General features: G+C 41.8%; 1 protein-coding gene across 1 annotated transcript in view; it reads right to left on the bottom strand.

Moving 5' to 3' along the window:
• Positions 1-24,500, bottom strand: part of GALNT9 (polypeptide N-acetylgalactosaminyltransferase 9) — a 482,832-nt gene that overhangs the window by 183,039 nt on the left and 275,293 nt on the right. The window lies entirely within an intron of this gene.

Below are 24,500 nucleotides of genomic sequence, written 5' to 3'. Positions count from 1 at the left end.
AAGGTTTAGCATTATTAAACTCATAACTGAAGCACACATCCAGCAAAATAGATTTGCTTTGTAGTATAGCTTCAGTTTAAAAAGAAAGCCTGCATTTATCTGTCAGGCCTTTACGCACTATGCCTTGTTAAACATGTCTGCTCTTATGAATTTTCTACTTCCAGCTGTAAATGAATACTCATGTGTAGGACATGGCCGTGAATTCAGGCAGGTGAAACTCATACAGAAAATGTGCATCTTAATTGAACTTCTGAGATCCTTCAAGTCTTGGCTGGCAGAACAGGGCGTGAATTGAAATTAAAGATGCTTGAACATAGATGCAGGCACCTGCAGTAAGCACTTAGCTGATTCACTCTGCCTGCAGTGCGCTTACAATCATTTTTCTATTTGACTGAACCTGAACAGACAGACAGAAAAATCGTTTTCCCAATATTAAAGCACCAGTTATTCAACGAAGAGAAACTGCACGTCTGTCATCTATTGTAACAATACTTCATACAAATCAGACCAAAATGGTAAAAAAAAAAAGTGTCATTTATAGGTAATTGTTGTTATGGGCACATACCCAGTTTTGGTTTGTTCCAGGGGCGGACTGACCATTCGAGCACTGGGGCACTGCCCGAGGGTCAGTAGGGGGCCCCATGAGATCCCCCTGGTACCTTTTATAGGCTTTTTTGGGTGTGGTTTAAGTGTGGGTGAGGACACAGGGGCCCCATGATCCCCTATTGCCCGGGGGCCCCATGAGTTGTCAGTCCGCCCCTGGTTTGTTCATTGGCAGTTAAAGTGACATTGCATGCACCCTCACCCCCAAGCAGGTATTTTCACGCATCCATACTCCGTTCCTGCCTCCAGCAGCATAACTCTACCCTGTGACGTGTGTTGGCGCTTATTCAGGTGGATAATGTCACCCCTCTTCTCCCCCACCTAACAGTATTTGGGCTTGGCTCTTGGCTACTCAGACCTGAGCACTGTCACATCAGGGAAGTCACATGGTTTCCTATAGCCAAAGCATGTGTACAGTTGTACACAAGGGTTGGGTTATCAGGATGCATTATCACTGTGCACTGAAGCATCAAAAAAGACAGTGTTTCTTTAATCTGGATGGACTTTTGTCTTTTTTCAGCCAGACTAACTTGTAACTATGTAACATTTAGTAATTCCTATTCTCCAAAGCAGAATATCTGATATACAGTTGCAAGAAAAAGTATGTGAACCCCTTGGGATTACGTGGAGTTTTGCATGAATTGGGCATAAAATGTGCTCTGAACGTCAGCTAAGTCACAACAATAGAAGAACACAGTCTGCTGAACATAATACTACACAAACATTAGATGTTGCCATAGTTTAATTGCACATAACATGTAAACATTCACAGTGCAGGGAGGAAAAAGTATGTGAACCTTTGGACTTAATAACTGGTTGACCCTCCTTTGGCAGCAATAACCTCAACCAAACGTTTCCTGTAGTTGCAGATCAGACCTGCACAACGATCTGGAGTAAGTTTGGACCACTCCTCTTCACAAAACTGTTTCAGTGTAGCAATATTCTTGGGATGTCTGGTGTGAATCGCTCTCTTAAGGTCATGCCACAGCATTTCAATAGGGTTGAGGTCAGGACTCTGACTGGGCTACTCCAGAAGGCGTATTCTGTGCTGTTGCAGCCATTGTTTTGTTCAATTACTTGTATGCTTTGGGTCATTGTCCTGTTGCATCACCCATCCTCTGCGGAGCTTCAGTTGGCGGACAGATGGTCGTACATTTTCCTGCAAAATGTCTTGATAAACTCTGGAATTCATTTTCCCATCAATGACAATAATCCGTCCAGGCCCTGAGGCAGCAAAGCAGCCCCAAACCATGATGCTCCCTCCGCCATGTTTTACAGTGGGGATGAGGTTTTGATGTTGGTGTGCTGTGCCTTTTTTTCTCCACACATAGTGTTGTGTGTTCTTCCCAAACAACTCAATCTTGGTTTCATCTGTCCACAGTATATTTTGCCAGTAGTGCTGTGGAACATCCAGGTGCTCTTTTGCAAACTTCAAACGTGTTGCAATATTCTTTTTGGACAGCAATGGCTTCCTCCGTGGTGTCCTCCCATGTACTCCATTCTTGTTTAATGTTTTCCTTATTGTAGATGTGTCAACAAAAATGTTAGCATGTGCCAGAGATTTCTGTAGGTCTTTAGCTGACACTCTGGGATTCTTCTTTACCTCATGCAGCATTCTGCGCTGTGCTCTTGCAGTCATTTTTACAGGACGACCACACCTAGGGAAAGTAGCAACAATGCTAAACTTTCTCCATTTGTAGACAGTCTGTCTTACCGTGGACACATGAACATCAAGGCTTTTGGAGATACTTTTGTAACCCTTTCCAGCTTCATGCAAGTCAACAATTCTTCATCGTAGGTCTTCTGAGAGCTCTTTTCTGCGAGGCATGGTTCATATCAGACAGTGCTTCTTGAAACCAGTAAACCCAAAACAGGTGTGTGTTTTTTAAGGGCAGGACAGCTGTTAGCAACACATCCAATATCATCACACTGATTGGAGTCAAGGTTGGCTCACTCCTGGCTCCAATTAGCTCTGGGAGAAGTCATTAAGCTACGGCCTCACATACTTTTTCCTCCCTGCACTGTGAATATTTACATGTTATGTGCAATTAAACCATGGCAACATCTAATGTTTGTGTAGTATTATGTTCAGCAGACTGTGTTCTTCTACTGTTGTGACTTAGATAACGTTCAGAGCACATTTTATGCCCAATTCATGCAAAACTCCACGTAATCCCAAGGGGTTCACATACTTTTTCTTGCAACTGTATAGATATACCTTATATACTGTATATATTTGATTCAAAGGATAACACAATTTTTGCATAAAAATATTTTACATACCATTCTTATGGAACCATATATCATATCTGGTGGGAGTGCCCCAAGTTCTGGGGCTTCTGGAATAAGGTTTTTGCTCTGATATGAAAGGTCACGGAGATACTAGTCCTACAACTACCACATATTGCTTTACTGAATGAACAGGTGGAACACATACCACGTCCTAAACAAAAGTTGATCCATTTCCTGTTCCTGGCTGCAGACTCACCATAGCTTGCTCCTGGAAGAAACCCTGAGCTTCTATTTCTATGTTTTGATGTAAGGTTTCCTGGATTATGCTTAATGAACACCTTGCTAGCACGATTAATGATACCACTAAATTGTTTGAGAACGTTTGGGAGCCATGGGCCAGCTATGTCAATATAGAGCTCTAGGGATGTAGCTTGTCAACGTCATGACTCCTATTAGTTACATGCCCTTTTGGGTTACTCTCTTGGTTTTCTGTTTCTGTCTGGTAATTTCTCTCTTTCCCTTCCTCTCCTCTTTAATTTGTTCTTTCCCCCAGCTGGGTTCTATTCTCTCTCCCCTTGTTTTTCTACTTATTATCATCTCTGTGTCGGGGGTCAGGCCCTGTATTTTGCCATGTGTGAAAGCCTTGATAGCAGGTTCCATTGGCCTTTCTGGTCATTTGAAACGTTTTGATGTGCAGTTGGTTAATTTTTGATTACAAGCAAATTTACATTTTAGAGGCTCTGCGAAGCCTGCTTTATTCTGTATTATCCTGACTTTTATGTCACATTTTATTTATCGCAATATGGCTAGGATTCTGGCTTTTGTACTTTTCAATGTTCTATATTTTGAAACTTTACAACAGAAAATTGAAAGTAAAAATATGTTACAAACAGTATATGATTTCAGGTTTTTGAAAATTGACTTTTTTCTAGTCTGCAGCTTTTAAAAACTGTATGTCAATCTGGTAGCATTCTGTACCCTGTGTTTGTGTAAAAAAAACTCCTCCAGAATTCTAATTTTCTACTTAGGCCATTGGTCTTCTACTCTTTTTGGACATGTGTGCTTTTAGTTCAGTAGATCTTTCATTTATATTAAGATTTTTTTCTGAGGCTCAACCTCACCTAAAGGGATGTTGGCACTGCCTTTTACCCTCTTACCACAATGAAATTGCTCAGCCGGTTACACTGAAGGTATATCCTGGTAAAATACTAAGATAAGACAAACATGAATTTCCTCAGAACAATAAATATATGAATCTAAAACAGTGTCCTTGCAAAGTATTATAACTAGACCTAGAATAAGATTTATTTTAATTTCATGTTAAATTCATGCAAGCTAAGTAACCAGTAAGCCTAACACTTGGTATTTACAGTATTACCTCTCAGATATCATAGTACTAGCATGGCAAAGCCTTTATCTGCCTTTCTAACCAAAGGGCTTGTGCTATCTTTGCTCAAGCATCATCCAGTAATTAGTTACTGAACGGACTGAGATACTTTCTCATAGATGTCACAGTCGTGTAAATCCTGGTGCCTGTGGTTCACAAATATCTGACACAGATTAGCTCCTACTGCAACCTCCCACCTTGTGGTTTACTACAAAGTTAAAATAGGTGGTCTGATCACTGGGAGATTAGGGGCTGAGTAAATGCTCCTTCCTGTCTGCAACAGACTGATGGCATCATTTCAACCTAGCAATATCACTGGCCTGGATCATAAAGGCAATTTTTAAAATTAAAATAACAATTATGTTATACTTACCTGCACTGTGCAATTGTTTAACACAGAGCAGCTCCAAACCTCCTCTTCTGGGGTCCCCCACTAGCAGTCTCAGCTCCTCCTCTTTTCCATCTGCCCCAATAGTAAACTGCTTGCTAAGGGAGCTCACTACCGAGATGGGCTCTGTGTGTCTATAGACACACATAGTGTGGCTTAGCCCCACCCTCCGCTCCCTCCCCACTGGATTTGATTGACAACAACAGGTGCCAATGGCACCCACTGCTGCCTCTGAATCCTGTGAGGAGGAACAGAGTGACAGCAGTGCTGCTGCTCTCAGGCACAGCATTGGATCGAGTTTAGGCTCAGGTAAGTATTTAGGGGAAGGGTGGGGGGGAGTTGGTCATGGAAGATTTTTTTTATCGTAATGCATAGAATGCATTAAGGTGAAAAAAACCTTTAGCCTTTACAATCATCTTAAGAAAATCTTTTCAGTAATAATAAGAAACAGTAATTTGAAAAATTATACTGGCGCTGTAAAATGTCAGAAAATCATTCATGCAGATATGTAGAGTTATTGAAAGGTCCACTTTAATTAATCAAAAAGAGAGGTTTTTTTTCTCAACCCAGCTTTCACTTAAAAAGTATTTCTAGTCAGTTACGTTGGTATCTTCATAATTAAAAATGGTCTTTCGAGAAAACCGTGGAGCCTAATTTATTCACTAACAGAGAAGGCTAGTCTTTTCATTTCATACAGTGGGTTTAAATTATTTAAATTATTCCTTCTTTCAAAAATCCTTGTACTCTAGAAGGTTTCCAGGTTTCTCTTGAGATGATTGCTACTAAAATAGTACAGAAGTATTAGTAGGAAAAAAGCCATACACAGTATAAGAGTGCCATATGATAAATGCATTCTAAGTCCGTGCATGGCATGGCCTTCCCATGCATATAGGAGTATTTATATTGTATACATCAGGAGATTAGCACTGATGCCTTAAAGTGTATGTCAGGGCAAAATATAAAAATATATTCTGTACATCTCTGCATGACATACACATTTACCCATGTTTATTTCCTTTACTGTACAATGCTGCATCTGCCAGAAATCTAGTGTGCACTCAATTTTCTGTTTGGGATGATTTTACAGTGCTTGTGTTGCAAAGAAATCCTAACCAGCATTCTCAGTCATGTCTGCTAGACTACAAAACTCTTGCCTATCCCCCCATTCCTTTTTGTCCCAATCCATATGCAGTAGTTGATTTACTTTCCAGCAAAACATTGCTGCTGCTGCTGCTGCTGCTGCTGCTGCTGCTGCTGCTGCTGCTTTGAATCCCAATAGCATGCCCACATTCTATGTATGGGTAAAGGGCTCTTGGAAGATGTAGTTCTGGTGGGAGTGTTCTAAAATACAAGAGTATTGGGGGAAAATAGTAAGCTTGATTCAGAAAATTACAGAGGTTGATATTCTAGTAGACTCAGATATTTGCCTTTTTCATAGTACTAAGCTTTCAGTTAAAAAATACAAAGAATCTGGTTTGTTGTACTATTTGAATGTAGCAATGGGACTGATACCCAAGTATTGGAGGAGACAGGAGGTGGATAGGGTGGATCAAATATGTAAACTGGAGGAACTTTATCATTTGAATGAAGATAAGATGGAGAGTCACCATACATGATGGAACAATTGTGAGGAATTCAAAAAGTCAAGGCTAGCCTTAGAGGTTATGGGGGATTAACATAGAATAATATGGAAACATATTTTGTTCTTCTTTTATAGGGATTACTATCTCCAGAAATGAACAGGAAAATGCAGAGCAGAAGGGGTCAGGGATTGGATGGGGGGGGGGGAATGGGTGGTAAATAGGTAGGGGGTGGGAAGGGATGAAACGAGAAATGTTTTGATAATAAGCTAAGGTTTTAATGAGTATGTTTGTATAACTTGTTTATCTGAAAAATTTATAAATATTTCAATTAAAGAAAAGGAAAAAAAAAAGGAAGATGTAGTTTTGGGGGGTCAATAGGAAATGAGCTTCAAGCAACTGCAATAGCAAGAAAACAAATCAATGCTGAGACACACTCTAGCAAGGTCAATGGAGGTTTAAGGCTGAATTTTGTAGTGTCTGCACATGCCCTGAGGTTCTAGTACACGGGTGTCAAACTGGCGGCCCTCCAGCTGTTGCCAAACTACTAGTTCCATGAGGCATTGCAAGATTGACAGTTACAAGCATGACTCCTAAAGGCAGAGGCATGATGGGACTTGTAGTTTCGCAACAGCTGGAGGGCCGCCAGTTTGACACCCCTGTTCTAGTATATTGTTTAAATACAATTAGATCCTTCCATGTATGGCCACTTTAAATTTAAGATTACATTTCTAGTCATGTACTCTTACTTTTAAATATTACGACTTGCACAGCACTGCAGAGTATTGGAATAAATGTCATACAAGGTATGTATAATAGAATCGTTAACACAATACAATATACTGACATTATTATAATTCTCTATCTATTTATTTCTAAACGCAATAGATAGTTCTCTCTGTGTCTATTTAGATAATACTTTCAACTGAAAGGCGCTTTCTTGTGCAGATTGGGGAAAATTATGTCATTTCTGTGGCTGAGGCAGCCAAATGAAAATGCATGAGTAGCCAAGAATAGCATAGCTTCACACATCAAACAGCTTAGCAATGAGCAAGCACCCAAACACCATGCTAAAATATAAGCAAATCCTGTATTTCATTCCAATATATAAATGAATTATGTGCATATAATCTGAAGAGTTGATGTTTATCTAATTATGTTGATGTCGCTGTCCTATTACTGTACCAGAGGGCTGAGCAAATAGTCAGAGCAACTGGCATTCTTTTATAAAATAAATACAAAGTATGGTGATTGGTGGAATACTCCTTTGAGAACACCCAATGATTTCACAACTTAAGTGACTAATGTCACTGCTTTTATTGACCTTCACATGATCACGTTGGAGAAGCTTCCCATGTCTGTAACACATTAGGGAGGTAATGTTGGACTAATGCTAGATGATATATGACCTTCTTTGTTCACATCTGGAAATTTCATTCTTGCTGCTTTTTATTAATTTAAAGGAAAGGCATTTGATTTACTGTCTTCATAATACTTAAAAAGAAGACACTTACTAAGAAACCATTGCTAAAAATAAATCAGGGAATAAAATGTATCATCACATAATTTGTATGACTGTTTACAATAGAAATACACCCTGCCCAAGCCAGATCTAGACACATTCTGGTAGGATGAAATGTCTAAACCTATTCTGCAATGACTACAATTAGAAATGAGCGAATCGAACATGACGAAGTGGAATTTGTTCCGAAGATTTGGAAAAATTCTATTCGCGACGAATCCGAAGATTAGCAAACTTCGGATGCACGAATCAAATTTTCCCAAAAATGGCGGCGACATGTGTGGCGACGGAGAAAATGGACAGAGAAGATGGGGCGGGGATCTCTGGGAAGGCGCGCAGACAAGGCGCACTGACCCATAATGCATTCATGACATGTGATCGCATTAGCCAATCAGCAGCCAGCCAGCACTGTGTAATGGTGGAGCTATAAATCGCGGCCATCTTAGAATTCTCCATTAGCCTCCGGTCATTCAAGAGAGACAGACCTGTGTGTATTAAGGGACAGAGTTAGGGCCACAGAGACTTTAGGGCCACAGAATCATTACTCAGGGACACAGAATCGTTACTCAGGGACACAGAATCGTTACTCAGGGACACAGAATCGTTACTTAGGGCCACAGCTATCAAAGCATCGAAAATTTAAAGTGACATACACCCTTTTTTTTTTTGGTGGCTGTCGTGCACAGTTCACAGACCCTTCTGAAAAAGTCAAAGGAAGTGACGAAACGCGTCAGAACACGTGACGTCATACGCATCGACGTTTGACCGGAAGTGCGATCGCGGCCATTTTGGAAGTGGGAACATGCGGTTTATGTTTCCCTGAACCTGTCCATGTGCACACTGCTTGTGAGGAGGAGCTGTTACCACGAATTTTATGTGAGTTATCAATAAAGAAGATTATCTCTTACACTGTGACTGGTTTTTGGAGGAAGGTGGAGGAAGTGACCCTAGTCTTTGGAGAAAGTCGAGGAGAGGAGAGTGTGGCCCAGAGTGGTTAGTCTGCCCTGCTGTTTCTACTATAGGGTGAATGTGCTTTCACTCATATTGCCACTTCACTTATCTGTTTCACTGACTGGTTCTCTGGAGGAAAGTGGAAGAAGTGACCCTAGTCCTGAGAGAAAATCGAGGAGAGGAGAGTGTAACCCAGAGTGGTTAATCTGCCTTGCTGTTTCTGCTATAGGGTAATTACCCATCCTTATTAGAGTTGGAGAGTTGGGATTTGGTTTTCATTTATCACCCTTTTATATATTAGAGTGTTATTTGTGGAGTGGTTTTTCACATATTGTATGTGTTTTCACTCATACTGTCATTTCACTTATTTTATGTGTTTTGACACTTGGTTTGAGTTTACACGTTTAGTTAATATCTTGCATGCTGAACAGCGAGTGGCACGTGTGTTTTCATTATTTAAGGTATGACACTATGTCGAGTTTTTTTCCTTTTTTTGAGGTATATGAATATCAGAATTTGCGGGTATTAAGAAGGTTTTGGTGATGAAAGAAGAAGAAAAAGTTTAAGTTTTTGTGTTTACACTTGTGAGGATTATTTTTTTGGGGATTCCTTTTGGGACTTTTTGATTTTATTTTATTTTTGGACACGGTGGGACTTACGGACATAATTTTTGCAGATAATTTTTTTGCAGATAATTTTTATAATTTTATATTTTATATTATTTTGGTTTTGCATTTTGATTTGATGTATTTTGTTTATAGAAAAGTCACATATATATTATTCAGTTGGCCTTCAAGGGTGAAGGCAGATCACTTTTCTGGGATATTATAGGTCGAAGTGTTGTAATATAGAAGTATATGTCGTGCACAGTTGGTGCTGCAGTTTGCCGATTGTGCAAAATAAACTGACTTTCTGCTTCACAACCACTATTGTACGTTCAAAGAGTTAAATCCATTTACACGCCGGGTGGCGGTAATATTTTTTGGGTGATTAGTGCATTCCAGTGACACAAACGTACAGTTTCCAGCCAACGGCAAGCTGCAATTGACCGATTGTGTACAATAAACTGACTTTCTGCTTCACAACCACTATTGTACGTTCAAAGAGTTAGATCCATTTACACGCCGGGTGGCGGTAATATTTTTTGGGTGATTAGTGCATTCCAGTGACATAAACGTACAGTTTCCAGCCAACGGCAAGCTGCAATTGACCGATTGTGCTAAATAAACTGACTTTCTGCTTCACAACCACTATTGCATGTTCAAAGAGTTAAATCCATTTACACGCCGGCTGGCGGTAATATTTTTTGGGTGATTAGTGCATTCCAGTGACATAAACGTACAGTTTCCAGCCAACGGCAAGCTGCAATTGACCGATTTTGTACAATAAACTGACTTTCTGCTTCACAACCACTATTGTACGTTCAAAGAGTTAAATCCATTTACACGCCGGGTGGCGGTAATATTTTTTGGGTGATTAGTGCATTCCAGTGACATAAACGTACAGTTTCCAGCCAACGGCAAGCTGCAATTGACCGATTGTGCTAAATAAACTGACTTTCTGCTTCACAACCACTATTGTACGTTCAAAGAGTTAAATCCATATACACGCCGGGTGGCGGTAATATTTTTTGGGTGATTAGTGCATTCCAGTGACATAAACGTACAGTTTCCAGCCAACGGCAAGCTGCAATTGACCGATTGTGCTAAATAAACTGACTTTCTGCTTCACAAACACTATTGTACGTTCAAAGAGTTAAATCCATTTACACGCTGGCTGGCGGTAATATTTTTTGGGTGATTAGTGCATTCCAGTGACAGAAACGTACAGTTTCCAGCCAACGGCAAGCTGCAATTGACCGATTGTGCTAAATAAACTGACTTTCTGCTTCACAACCACTATTGTACGTTCAAAGAGTTAGATCCATTTACACGCCGGGTGGCGGTAATATTTTTTGGGTGATTAGTGCATTCCAGTGACATAAACGTACAGTTTCCAGCCAACGGCAAGCTGCAATTGACCGATTGTGCTAAATAAACTGACTTTCTGCTTCACAACCACTATTGTACGTTCAAAGAGTTAAATCCATATACACGCCGGGTGGCGGTAATATTTTTTGGGTGATTAGTGCATTCCAGTGACATAAACGTACAGTTTCCAGCCAACGGCAAGCTGCAATTGACCGATTGTGCTAAATAAACTGACTTTCTGCTTCACAACCACTATTGTACGTTCAAAGAGTTAAATCCATATACACGCCGGGTGGCGGTAATATTTTTGGGTGATTAGTGCATTCCAGTGACATAAACGTACAGTTTCCAGCCAACGGCAAGCTGCAATTGACCGATTGTGCTAAATAAACTGACTTTCTGCTTCACAACCACTATTGTACGTTCAAAGAGTTAAATCCGGTTTTATTTTTGGGGTGCTTATTGAATTAAAGAGTATGTCAGACAACACGCAGAGGAGTGGCAGAGGAGGCAATGTTTCAGGAGCGAGCAGACGTGGCAGCAGAGGAAGGGGTTGAGGCAGCACTAGTCGCAGCCAGAGGCCAGTGCTCCCGGTGTCATCCAGCGGTCGTGTCTCCACCGACAACCCTGCCGTCATCGATTGGTTGACTCGGTCGTCTTCCTCTTCCCAGGTCACCTCTGACACCTACAGCCAACGGTCGGTGGGTACGTCAGACACAACCGTTAGTTGGCATGGCCCGGGAGCAAGCCCACTGAAATCACGTGTCCTCGACCTGCCCCTGTCCTTTGGTGTTCCCTCACCAAGCGAAGTATCGCATGCTGTGGGCTCAGCCCCACTGTACAGTGAGGAAGAGCTAACAGAGGGCGGTCAGGAACGGGGGGAGACATCCGCCTCTTCAGCAGCCAGGCGAAGAAGTACTGGCGAGGAGAGTGGCTCGGTAGCCGGTCTAGAGACAGGTCTGTCTCCTGACCCACACGCAGCCGAGGGGGCTAGTAGGGACGCGGAGACCCTAATTGATGATGATGAGGCTGATCGCACTTGGCAGCCTTGTCGTCATCAGGCTATTGCTTCCGCATCATCAGGAGAAGAGGGTGCCAGCTTGCCAGCGAGCAAAACAGTCGGTGGGTTGCCCAGGAGGCAGCAGGGTCGCAGCAGTGTCAGTGGAGCCAAACGGCCACGGAGTAGAGCACCAGCTCCACTGCAGCCTACCACCACGGCCAGTAGTGGTGCCGGTGTGCACGGAGGAAGTAGCAGTCAGCCAGTGAGGAGTAGCGGGGGCAAAGTTTCCTACTCGGCGGTGTGGCAATTTTTCGTCAAGCCGCCCGAGGAAGTAAACGTAGCCGTATGTCGACTATGTGGCCAGAAAGTCAAGCGTGGCCAGGGGGCCAATGTTGGGACTACAGCGTTGCGTCAGCATATGCAGCGTCGCCATTCGGTGGCCTGGGAAAACCGTGATAAAGATACGGCGGTTCTGCCTGCCCCAGCCCCCGCTCCATCACCCGCTCCGTTACTTGCTCCGTCACCCGACGTCAATCGCCCTCTATCAGCCAGTCAAGGCTCCAACACCTCTGCTGAGGGGAGTTGTCGCTCGTTGGCATCTTCCGCTCGTTCAGATGCTCCTTCTCCTGCTACTCCTCTTCACGGATTCCGTCAGCAGTCTTTCTTGGAATCCGTTTCCAAGAGACAACAGTTTGCGAGCACGCACCCGACGGTGCAGAAGCTGAACGTCCCTCCCTTTCCAAGTGGTGGACTCAGCACCTTTCCGAGAAATGATGGCTTGTGCCGAGCCGCGGTGGAGAGTGCCAAGCCGGCATTTCTTCACCAAAAAGGCAGTGCCAGCCCTGCATTCACATGTAGAAGAGATGGTGGGCCAGTCTTTGAGCATGTCGGTCTCTGCCAAAGTGCACGGCAGCGCCGACGTGTGGAGCTGTAACTACGGTCAGGGACAGTACATGTCATTTACGGCCCACTGGGTGAACGTGGTGCCGGCACAGCCGCACCAGCAACTTGGACAGGTCACGCCGCTTTTGCCTCCACGTTTGCACGTCCTTGGTCCAGCAAAGATGTCCGCCTCTACCACCTCTTCTTCCGCCGTGTCCTCAGCCGCCACCCCCGTGCCAAGTCCCATTACCCGACCGGCATATCACATGTGCAGGGCGCAACGGTGTCACGCTGTGCTGCACCTGGTATGCCTTGGCGAACGTAGTCACACAGGGGAGGAACTTCTGAGTGTAATGAACAGAGAAATCGACAGATGGCTGTCTCCGCGCAAACTGAAAATCGGAACCATGTTGACCGACAACGGAAAGAACATGGTGTCTGCTCTGCGTCAAGGAAGGTTGTGCCATGCGCCATGCATGGCTCACGTGTTCAATCTGGTTGTCAAGCGGTTCCTACAATCCACCATCCCACTGCAAGACATCCTTAAAATGTCACGTAAACTTTGCATGCATTTCAGCCATTCCTACACCGCAAAGCACACCCTCCTTGAGCTGCAGCGGCAGAACGGAATTCCACAGCATCGCCTGATCTGCGACGTTGCAACAAGGTGGAATTCAACCCTACATATGTTAGACCGCCTTTACGAACAGCAAAAGGCCATCACCGATTTCCTGATGTTACAAGCGGATAAAGGTACTCCCCTGTGTAACTTAGATGTCAGCCATTGATCTTCTTCGCACCCACGGCATCACCTCATAGAATCTCTGCATTGCATCTGCAATCACAACGCTGACTTCCCGGATCCCCACTCAGCCATTGGACTCTTGATAGTCGTCTCCCCACACTGCTGCTGGGGGGACTTTTTAACCTAGGCCTGTGTATGGCCTTCAATTGAAGCTGCTTCCGCTCCGCCACTCTGCCATTGGACTCTTGATAGTCGTCTCCCCACGCTGCTGCTGGGGGGACTTTTTAACATAGGCCTCTGTATGGCCTTTAATTGAAGCTGCTTACGCTCTGCCACTCTGCCATGGGCCTCTTGGGTATCCCAGAAGCTGCTCAGCGGGTCAGGGCAATAAAGCTCCCGGTTCGCAGGTTGTTCCGTCTTATGGATGGAAGTACGACGGTATATGATCTTCTTCGCACCCACGGCATTACTTCGTAGAATTTCTGCATTGCATCTGCAATCACAACGCTGACTTCCCGGATCGCCACTCAGCCATTGGACTCTTGATAGTCGTCTCCCCACACTGCTGCTGGGGGGACTTTTTAACCTAGGCCTGTGTATGGCCTTCAATTGAAGCTGCTTCCGCTCCGCCACTCTGCCATTGGACTCTTGATAGTCGTCTCCCCACGCTGCTGCTGGGGGGACTTTTTAACCTAGGCCTGTGTATGGCCTTCAATTGAAGCTGCTTCTGCTCCGCCACTCTGCCATTGGACTCTTGATAGTCGTCTCTCCACACTGCTGCTGGGGGGACTTTTTAACATGGGCCTCTGTATGGCCTTCAATTTAAGCTGCTTACGCTTCGCCACTCTGCCATGGGCCCCTGTACCGCCTCCTCTTGCTGCTGCCAGGTCCAGAGTGTGTCATGGGTCCCTGTACGGCCTCCCATTGCTGCTGACTTCATCGCCAGACTCTGCCATGTGCCACTTTCAGGTCTCCTTACACTGTTGGTGGGTTCCATTTTGTGATAGGGTGCTGTATGGCCTTCCATTGCTGCTGCCTCCACCGCCACCCTGCGCCATGTGCCTCTGTCGTCTGCTCACGCTGCTGACGGCTTCCGCTTTTTAACCGAGGCCTGTGTTTGGCTTCCGAATACTGCTGCATCCACCGCCACCCTGCGCCATGTGTCTCTGTCATCTGCTCACGCTGCTGACGGCTTCCGCTTTTTAACCTAGGCCTGTGTATGGCTTCAGAATAATGCTGCCTACACCGCCACCCTGTGCCATGTGCCTCTGTCGTCTGCTCACGCTGCTGCCAGGTCCATACTGATTCATGGCCCCCTGTACCGGCTCCTCATGAACGTGGTTCAGCGGGTTTGCATCACTTAACGGCAAATCGTTGACAAACGCTGGGACGTTCAGTGTTGTGCGCATTAAGCCAGACACCAAAGGGCAGCACAGACCTGTTATTACTCGCTCAAGCATGGCTGAACAAAACCAGTCTCTACCACAAATTGGACCCAGACCTGCCCAGGGTCTCGTAAGGAGGAGTAGAGTTCGTTATTGGAATTAACTGTGAGGGACTTTTAAACCTAGGCCTGTGTATGGCCTTCAATTGAAGCTGCTTCTGCTCCGCCACTCTGCCATTGGACTCTTGATAGTCGTCTCCCCACGCTGCTGCTGGGGGGACTTTTTAACATAGGCCTCTGTATGGCCTTCAATTTTAGCTGCTTACGCTCCACCACTCTGCCATGGGCCCCTGTACCGCCTCCTCATGCTGCTGCCAGGCCCGTAATCTGCCATGGGCCCCCGTACCAACTCCTCATGCTGCTGCCAGGCCCGTAATCTGTCATGGGCCCCTGTACCGCCTCCTCATGCTGCTGCCAGGTCCAGAGTGTGTCATGGGTCCCTGTACGGCCTCCCATTGCTGCTGTCTCCATCGCCACACTCTGCCATGTGCCACTTTCAGGTCTCCTCACACTGCTGGTGGGTTCCATTTTGTCATAGGGTGCTGTATGGCCTCCCATTGCTGCTGCCTCCACCGCCACACTGTGGCTCCACACTCTGGTTTTGGCCCCATGACTGCCCAAATGAGTGAAGTGTGCGGTGATTCTAAGATCGACGGCACTCATCTGCATGTCATACTGACTGACAGTATTATTTCTCTTCCCCAGCAGACTCCAAGGGCATTTAAATTAAAGGTACAGTGTTCTGCACTAATATAAAGGCTCTCTGAAGCCTAGAAACACCCTTTTTATAAGTTAAATTCGCAGCGAATATATTCGGCTCGAAGCGAATTTATTCGGCGAATTCGGCGAATCAGCCGAACCGAATTTTTGAATAATTCGCTCATCTCTAACTACAATGACTGACTGGAATTGTAACACAAAGAAGATCCCTCCCCTTCCTGTGTGGTGGTTATCTGTTTTAAACTCAGATATACATTGTTCATTAGTGCTTTATAGGCTCATTTTCATATACTCTAGCATGCACACAGACTACACCCAGCAGATTAGGGAAACTAATACATCACTCAGTAGAAAAATAGGTAGAGAACTGAGAATAGAGATGCTTACCCACATGGAAGAAAAATATATTTGAAATATATTTTAAAAATATTCTTCCCAAATATATTGACATATATTTAAAATGCTACAATTTTGGCCATATTCAATATATTTCAATAAATAAATATATATATATATACTGCATGTTGAAATGCGTTTTTATTACAAAATATATGAAAAATAGTTTTAAAAATACATTTCAAATATACTGTATGCCTTTAAAAATACAAATGTATGCTTTTGGAATGCATTTACAAATATATGTAAACATATATGTTAAAATCTTATATTTTTATAGTTTAATAAATATATTTTTAAAATATATTCTTCAGATTTTTTTAACATATAAAAAAGTAATTTTAACATATATTTTTTACATATATTTGTAAATGCATTCCAAAAATGTAGATTTGTATTTTTAAAGACATACAATATATTTGAAATTTATTTTTAAAAATATTTTTCATATATTTTGTAATAATAACGCATTTCAACATCAGTGTATGTATATATATATATATATATATATATATATATATATACATACAATATATTGAATATGGACAAAATTGTAGTATTTCAAACATATGTCAATATATTTTGGAAGATTATTTTTAAAATATATTTCAAATATATTTTCCTTCCATATGGGTAGGTCTGATTATTAATAAATGGGAAAGTGTCTCCCATTATTTTGAAAGTGCAATCACCTTAGAAATCATATTCTAGCTTTAAGCACTGAGGCATTTACAGATAATCTCTTGACTACATCTAGTAAGTGTATTAACAGCTTGCCCACCGCCCTATAGTAGAAATACTGCTACAGGGCGGCAGGGCTGCGCAAAATCACGTATGTATACGTGATTTGCATTTCCACCTTTATTGTGGAAATTTCAAAACTCTTGGCCATCCTAAACTAGACATGATGCCACTGGCACAATCACTATTATAACTGATAACATAAGAAAACAGAAACAAAATGTACCTCAAATAAATAATTTTATTATAACTGATTCACACAAGAGTTTAAAGCATTTTTATAATAAAATTACCTCTGTAGGTGCAAGAATGATTTATTTCTATTTTGTATGTGAATAAATACTCAATCAAGACCAGGGGTATTGCTAGGATTGTGGAATGCCCTTAGGCAAAAGAGAAAATCTGTGTTGTACAGTGCCAAGTTGCACTGAACAGTAGGTGTGGATTAGCTAGAGTCTACAAGCTGTATGCACTAATACTTGTTGTGCCTTGTTTATTGTGCTGCAAGCAAGAGTCCCCAACATTGTATCTGAGCATACCTTAACAGAGAATGTAATTAAAATAATTAAGAACTACATAGCAACTTTTGGGACAGTGAAGATTGTGGTCAGAGGTATTTTATGTACAGTACAGCTTACAGAGTGCAGTGGTCAGTAGTATGTCTGGGGTATGCATTGTGCAGAGTGGTCAGTGCAGTGCCGTTTCCATTGATGGTATACACACCTTCTTACATAGTTATCAGTGGAGAAATGCCCCTTTATATTGGTGGTCAGTATAGTACTCCTTACATTGGTGGTCAATGGAATAGCACACGTTTACATTGTTGATCAGTGTAGTGCCTCTTACATTAGTGATTATTGGTTAAATTCTGCCTTACACCGGTGGTTAGTTAAATGCCGCTTACATTAGTGGTCAGTAGTCACATGACCTCTTATTTTTTTATTCAAGAAGTTCCTCATTTGAATTTGTGATCAGTGATGAGATTTCCCCTTGTAATGGCAGTGTACTGTCCCTTACAGCAATGACAAATTGTCTCTTTAAAATTGGTTGACAGGAATGAAGTGTCTCCTTATCAGGGGCGGACTGACCATTTGGAAACTTGGGCACTGCCCGAGGGCCCGGGGTCAGTAGGGGGCCCCATGAGATGCCCCTGGTACCTTTTTCATAGGCTTTTTTGAGTTTGGGCAAGGACACAGGGGCCCCATGATCCCCTATTGCCCGGGGGTCCCATGAGTTATCAGTCCGCCCCTGCTCCTTATGCTGGTGTCAATGGGAGATGTGCCCACTTAAATTGACGGTCAGGGGTGAAGTGTTCCCTTACATTTATGGCCAGTGTAGGGTCCCTATGTATTAGTGGTAAGTGTTTAGGTAACCCTGTATGAGGTCAGTGGTAAAGGATGGCCTGGGGTGAAGTGGCCCTTTACTTTGGTGGCCAGTTGGAGGTCAGATATAAAGATACAGGCAAATGGATATGCATACCCATCCTCAATTGTATTTATTTCCTGAACAAGTGTACAAAAAAAACGGCATAAAATGTTACATATTTGTTCACCCTCCTTAAAACAGCATAATATCTTTGGGTCCATAGCGTATGACCATGTTTAGCTTTACAGCCCCAAGTGATTCTGTCTTGATGAGCAATTCATTTCTGTCTTATGAAAAAAAAAAAACACTTACTGGGTACATTTTCTTAATGGACTTGCATTGCTCTTTTAATCTCTTTTCTATCCATTCTCATAATATAGTGGCAATGTCTGGCTGCTCTTTTTCCTGCCAATTCTATTTTATTTATCATGCTGCTTTTGGGATTAAGAAAAGCTATTTCCTGTGTACAGGCCAGAAGCACCAATCTATAAGGGACAAATTCTTTAAGCTCAACGTGATTCTTTGCCCTAAGCTCTACAATTTATTTTCTTACCGTTAAAAAACATTTTATTAATGTAGCAGTTTAATTATTGCCAAACTTTAACTACACTCTTTAGTTAACATTAAAAAAGGAGCAAACAGCAGCTTAGGTTGCAGCAGCAGCTACAGCAGTGCATAAGAATGTTTGAAAAAGCCAATTCATTCTGGGAAGCAAATGAAATTTTACTTTCTTTCCAAATGATATATGCCATAAAATGTCAAAGGGCAATTCCTTGGGGCCCCAAGCATCCAAAAGGTTCCCTAGAAAAGACATTTTTCTTATTCTATTGCTCACTGGCAAAAATGTTCTCAATAATATCATATTTCTCAGTTACTCGTCAGATTTAATTTTATGTAGTTTAGTGTTTTAATGTGTTATTGAATTAAAGGTTTAATCTAGAATGGTATAGTACAATGATCATGTACCTTTAGATTGTAGGATGTAAGCATATGACCTGCTTATTGCTACAGGGCATTATGCTTAAAGTGTATATAAACCCAAGAGCACAAATGCAATATATTGCAGTTTTTTAGTCCTTAGATGTGGTGCTGCATTTTTTTTCATACCATGGCGGGGGAGGGGGGGAGGCATTATGGTGTAACCCACAGAGAACTAAGGCCAATGATTTCTAGCAGAAATAACAGGTTTTTGTTTCCACGTATTTAACAGATATAGCACAACTCTTTGCATAGTATATTTAACAGACCCAAAGGGTGCAAATAGGAGAAGTTTATTGTTAGGGTCTACATAGACTTAAAGTGATTGTAAACCCAAATTTTTTTTTAGAACAAACACGTCATACTTTCCTGCTCTGTTCAATGGTTTTGGCCGCTGACACTCCTTGTCCTACCCTGCTCCCTCCTCACTGGCTGTGATTGACAGTAGTGGAAGCCGGTGTCTCTGGCTGCTGTCTCTGAGCCTACAAGGAGGGAGAGAGCCAAGAGAGCTACTCTTGTGCACAATGCTGGATCAAGATTGGACTTAGGTGAGTATAAGGAGGGTTGGAGTGGGGAGCTGCACTCAGAAGGTTTGTTACCTTGATACCTTGTAAAAAACCTTTAGCCTTTAAAACCACTTTTAAAAAGACATAATAAATCCAGCCACAGCTGGATTCCATGGCAGGAATAAGCTCCCTTCTCTGTTAGCCCTCTTGCATCCTCCGTGATGTTCTCAAGAGGCCCTTTTCTCTATGGATTCCTGCATACAAGGTGGATCTGGGGCCTCTGATGGGAGTAATTTTGTTAATGTCTGTAACAATTTGTCTGAATTTATATAGAGATCTATATCTGTCCTAGTAATCTTTGCAAGTAATGATGTGACACCCTAATCTATTAGGTTGGAATTTCTGATAAAGTCTTGAATATTGATCTCTTTATGGATGTTGATTTAGATGGTCCTTAGTCTGTCCTACAGCTGTGGAGGGGCACCACATCAAATGAAAGTGGAAAATGACATATATCTTTTATGATTTATGAGATGTTCACTAATCAAAGCAATGTTTGGTTCTCTTTCTGCTTTGCTCTGCATGGACTTTGGCTCAGGTTTTTTGAAGCGTACAATATGCTACAAGGACCACTCTGAGGTTTCTAATGTGTCTTTTCTTATATGAGGCTCACTACATTGCTGTTTTGCATAAGAACATTATGCACAGCTGTCACAGTGTCTGCTGAATGGAATTTCCAACATGCGGTGTGAATTCAGTGTGAATATACATACATGAAGAAGCACACTTTACTGGACTGTGACAAAGTCAGCTCCTATGATTTTACAGCATTTTTTCCCTACATATGTGTTAAACATGTTTCATACCTGTTTAATACAATCCTCTTATGACATTTTATTTTATTTAGGCTTATTGAAAAAGCTGCTCAAAAGCTTGGTGCTTGATTAGGAGGCATAGCTTGAGATATGAGTGTTTGGCACTGACAAGACCATAAGTATGTTTTATGCTTTTTCGTGTTTTTTATTGTGTTGATTTGCTTGGTAACACCCAAAGATTTAGTTCTTTAAAACCCTTATTCTATCAGTTTTAATAAGGTCACCAGCTCTGAACAGATTTTCATGGGACAGGCTGTAAACATCGGAAGAAGCCATGGTTCTGCAATAGAGGTAAGCAACTGGGGTTTGGGGTTGTGGGGAGTGGTGAGTGCAGTTTTATTAAAAGTAGAGTTGTCTTATAACTTTCCTTAACATTTCTCTCCATTTTGCTGCTGGAGAGAGTGTCTGGAAACTATTGGTAGTAGGCAAAATGTAATGAAAAATCAAAATTTTTGCAGATCTCAATGGAACAGGAGGTGAGGAGGAATCTTTTAATAGTGACACCTGTTTGGTGACAATGGTGACAACTAAGGGGATTTCCCCTCAATAAAGTGGGGGTATATGAAAATTCCTCAAGTGAAGTACACCAATGCCTGAATTAAAAACTGAATTATTTAGGCTGTGTACACTGTATGCATCTTAAATTGTAAATGGAATATACCCTAAGATAGAGTGGCATTTTTACCACTGCAATACTGTAAATGAAACCTGACTAGCATGCAGCTTCTAATAAAATTTTACCATAAAACCTAATTCAGTCATTTGAATGACAAGATATGTTTAGCATAGTGTGCTAGTTACATTACCCAGTCCTTTCCTCTCAGTACCATCACTTAGCTGTCATCTTCTTCACGGCATGTCATAGCTTTTGTTAGCACATTAATGCTTAAGAGTATTAAAAGTGAATGTCACGAAATGCAGAAGTCAAAGCATATAATATTGATGCAGCCATATACAAGTTTTTGAATTTAAAGATCCATTTTCTTCAAGATAGTAATAAATGTGTGGTTGTCACAACAACTGAAAAAATAATCCAACCCTTATACATCTGACTTAATCTCAACAGAGAGAAATCCACAAAGTAAAAACAAAACAGTCCTTGACAATGAAAAACCAACACATAGAGGTTACAAAACCACAAAAAATTCAAGTAAGATGGAAGCTTTACTTTAAACAAGGACTCCACTTGCGGGCAGCCAATTAATTTTATTTTGTGTTTTTGCTGATAATTTATATTACTGTGACATGTACCTTTACATTTTTGGACTGATGCATGCAGGGTAAATGTAATAATGTGCCATGCTTCCCCATATGTGTAAGTCACTTTCTTTGCAAGAGGCTATAGCAGCTGGAAAAGCTAGTTAAGTGATGCAGATGGGTGTGGGATCAGTACAGTGAAGACGTGCTGTACAATGTGATCTGTTATTCTGGCTGCCCTCTCAAATGGAACCCATTTGTTAGGGCACCCACATGTATGGACTCTATTGCTAGGGCAGTAAATCATACACAACCAAATCCTATATATTGCACAGTACAATCTTTGTGTGGAAGAGCTAAACTCTAAAGATGTTGATCTGAACTGATGTGCTACCTCCAATGTATTTAGCACCTTATTTCCATAAACAGATTATTTATTTAAAGAGGGAGTTGTCTTGTTTCACTTTTCTAAGGTGAAGAATTCAAGTGTCTTACACTGCGTTTTGCATATGCATAACAGGAGGGGGGCAAAGAGTTAAAGCCATAGTTAACCTTCTGGGTTGAAGAGTCTAGAGTTTGTAACAAGTTAACTTGTAATGGTGTGAAGAGTGTACAAGAAGGAGAAGCAGCCAGCTGACAGAGGAAGCAGTGATGGTGGCTGGTGACAGGACCTTTGGTAGTGAGTGGCGGTTTAATGCCTTATATTCCCCACTTAGTGGCAGGGGCTCCATATTAGAGCCCCCTATGGATCAAACCTGGAGGCAATGATGTGCAAGACCTTGCGCTCTAAAGGATGGGAGCTTTTCTCTGTGTCTCCAGGCATAATATACAACAATGCAGTGTGCTGAGACAACAACAAGCTGGTGGAGTAAGTGTGTACTATGCAACCTTCCTAAAATGACTTCATAGTCATATGTTGGGGCAGGTAGGAACAGCTCATGCCTCTGGCTAGGGAAAAAGACACTGTCCTTCTCTGAGTGTGTGGAGCCCTAGAAAACATTATGGCCTATGTCCTGAGGGTGGGACCAACCCACACTGAAACAAGTCTATGGTGAGTGTCATGGCTGTAGCACTCTTAAGGTGCCCCTAATGGGCAACCTGCTAGCAACCTCCCAACACATTTCTTGGTCAATCAAATTAAAGTATTATAGGAAATACTATCAATTAAATCTCAGGTATATTTATAGAGTGTATTGTCCTATGGCTTGCACCCCATATTCCTGAAAAGTATCTAAGCAAGGTTTAATTGTGTAACACCTGACACCAGTATTGCTCACCATTTTTTTCAGTCCCTACTGCTGCTAAATTTAAATGTAGATTGCCCCTTGTGTCCTGTGGAAATAATTTTGGCAATATCTGGTGTATTGTAAGAAACATCGTTTTTAGTGTCCAGAGGAAAATAAAGCTCTAGCCCCTGAAGCTTGATGTAAATAATATTGCTAACTAAGCACTGATAATGGTATGTCCAAGGGTAAGCATCTTGCCTTGTTTCCAGCAGAAAGCATACGGTATGTACTTTCCTGAAGTAGATGGTACTGTATATTGTCTATTCCTGACGTTCACAGCCAAACAAACTGTCAGTAAAAGGTACCTAGTACAAATACTGTAAATTAGTCAATTGTTAAAAGTGGAAAATGTTTTCAGTGCCTGTTACCCAGTTGAAAATATACTGCTATCTTTAACTGCAGGTGGTAAAACTACTACAAGAGATCCAGACATAATGACACATTATTCCTGTGCTCATGGAGGCAGCTGAATGCACTGCTTTAGGCAGAGGTCAGTGGAAGCCTCCGGGTATACAGCTTCCAATATGTATTAGGAATTATAATATTCCTTATTTACAAGTAAGAGATTGCTTTATGCATGTGATGATATCATTTAAGGCCTGTTGTTATTTAAATGATTAAAAAGCAAAAACCCCCAGTGTCCGGATGAGACTATGCAGCCAGCCTGCAGGTTTAGTAGAAAGTTTTCTTCTAATTCAAAATCTTTATTCTAATAGAAAATTATTGTTTTCCTAGCTAACTGTAAGCTCCTTACATGTCACTCTGCTCGTACCAGCTTATACAACCTGGGATCTCTATCAAATCCTTTGTCTGTCTCATTAACATGTAAAGAATGTTTTAAATCTTAACTGTTGCCAACTATTTTTTTCCTTTTAATAAATGTTTATTGAATAATTTTGGTTTAAATGGTACATATACAACAGCTATCGTGTACATAAACCATAAAGTGGTAATGAACTGTAACAGTCAATTGCAGACGTGCATTGGAACATATATCCATGGGTAGAGACAAGTAATAATCATATATATATATATATATATATATTTTTAGTTTTGTTGCTTTTGTCTCCATTCAAGAGACACCTCAATTTTTTTCTATTTAATGAGTGTCACACAAAGCAGGAAAATATAGAAAACCTCCCCAATTCCTGTTGACAGGCAGAACAGGATGGGAGGAAGACTTAAAACCATTTTCAGGATTTTACCCCAAGAAGTTGATTTCCCTTCACTTCTTGCTCAGGTGATGGTTGTCAGATACAACAGGAATAAAGACTAATGGCACACAAGCAGCAATTAAAAATCAGACAAATATTCTAATCCGCAATCCAAAACTAATAGAAAATTATTTGACTAGAGTTTTAAAGAGACATTGCCAGCTTGCCCATGCAGGGCAAATTAAAAGTGTTTCAAGAAAGGCCACTTGACCCCTATTTACTCAGATTTTCAGCAATTCCTCACCACTCCCTCCTCCTCTGCTAGGTGCATTATTACTATAAGCAGTGATAGCAACAACAGCAAGCAATGGTCTCACTCAGGCTTAGCAATTAACTGCTATACCTAAGCAATGTCAGAGGTGGAAGTCACATGCGACTCAACAACTGAAATTGCCAGGAATTGTGACAGTTCTGAGGCAGCTGCAGAGGCAGAATGAGCAGCAAGAAATTGCTAAAAAGGTGACTATATGGGGGCCGAGGGTGAGCCCTTTCCAGAGATGTTATCACTTTGTACCTGC

Source organism: Staurois parvus, unplaced genomic scaffold, assembly GCF_062004578.1.
Source record: "Staurois parvus isolate SC_StPar_1 unplaced genomic scaffold, SC_StPar_1.0 ptg000129l, whole genome shotgun sequence".
Lineage (NCBI taxonomy): Eukaryota > Metazoa > Chordata > Amphibia > Anura > Ranidae > Staurois > Staurois parvus.
The sequence above is the reverse complement of the archived record's forward strand: the minus strand, read 5'-3'. Positions and strand labels throughout refer to the sequence as shown.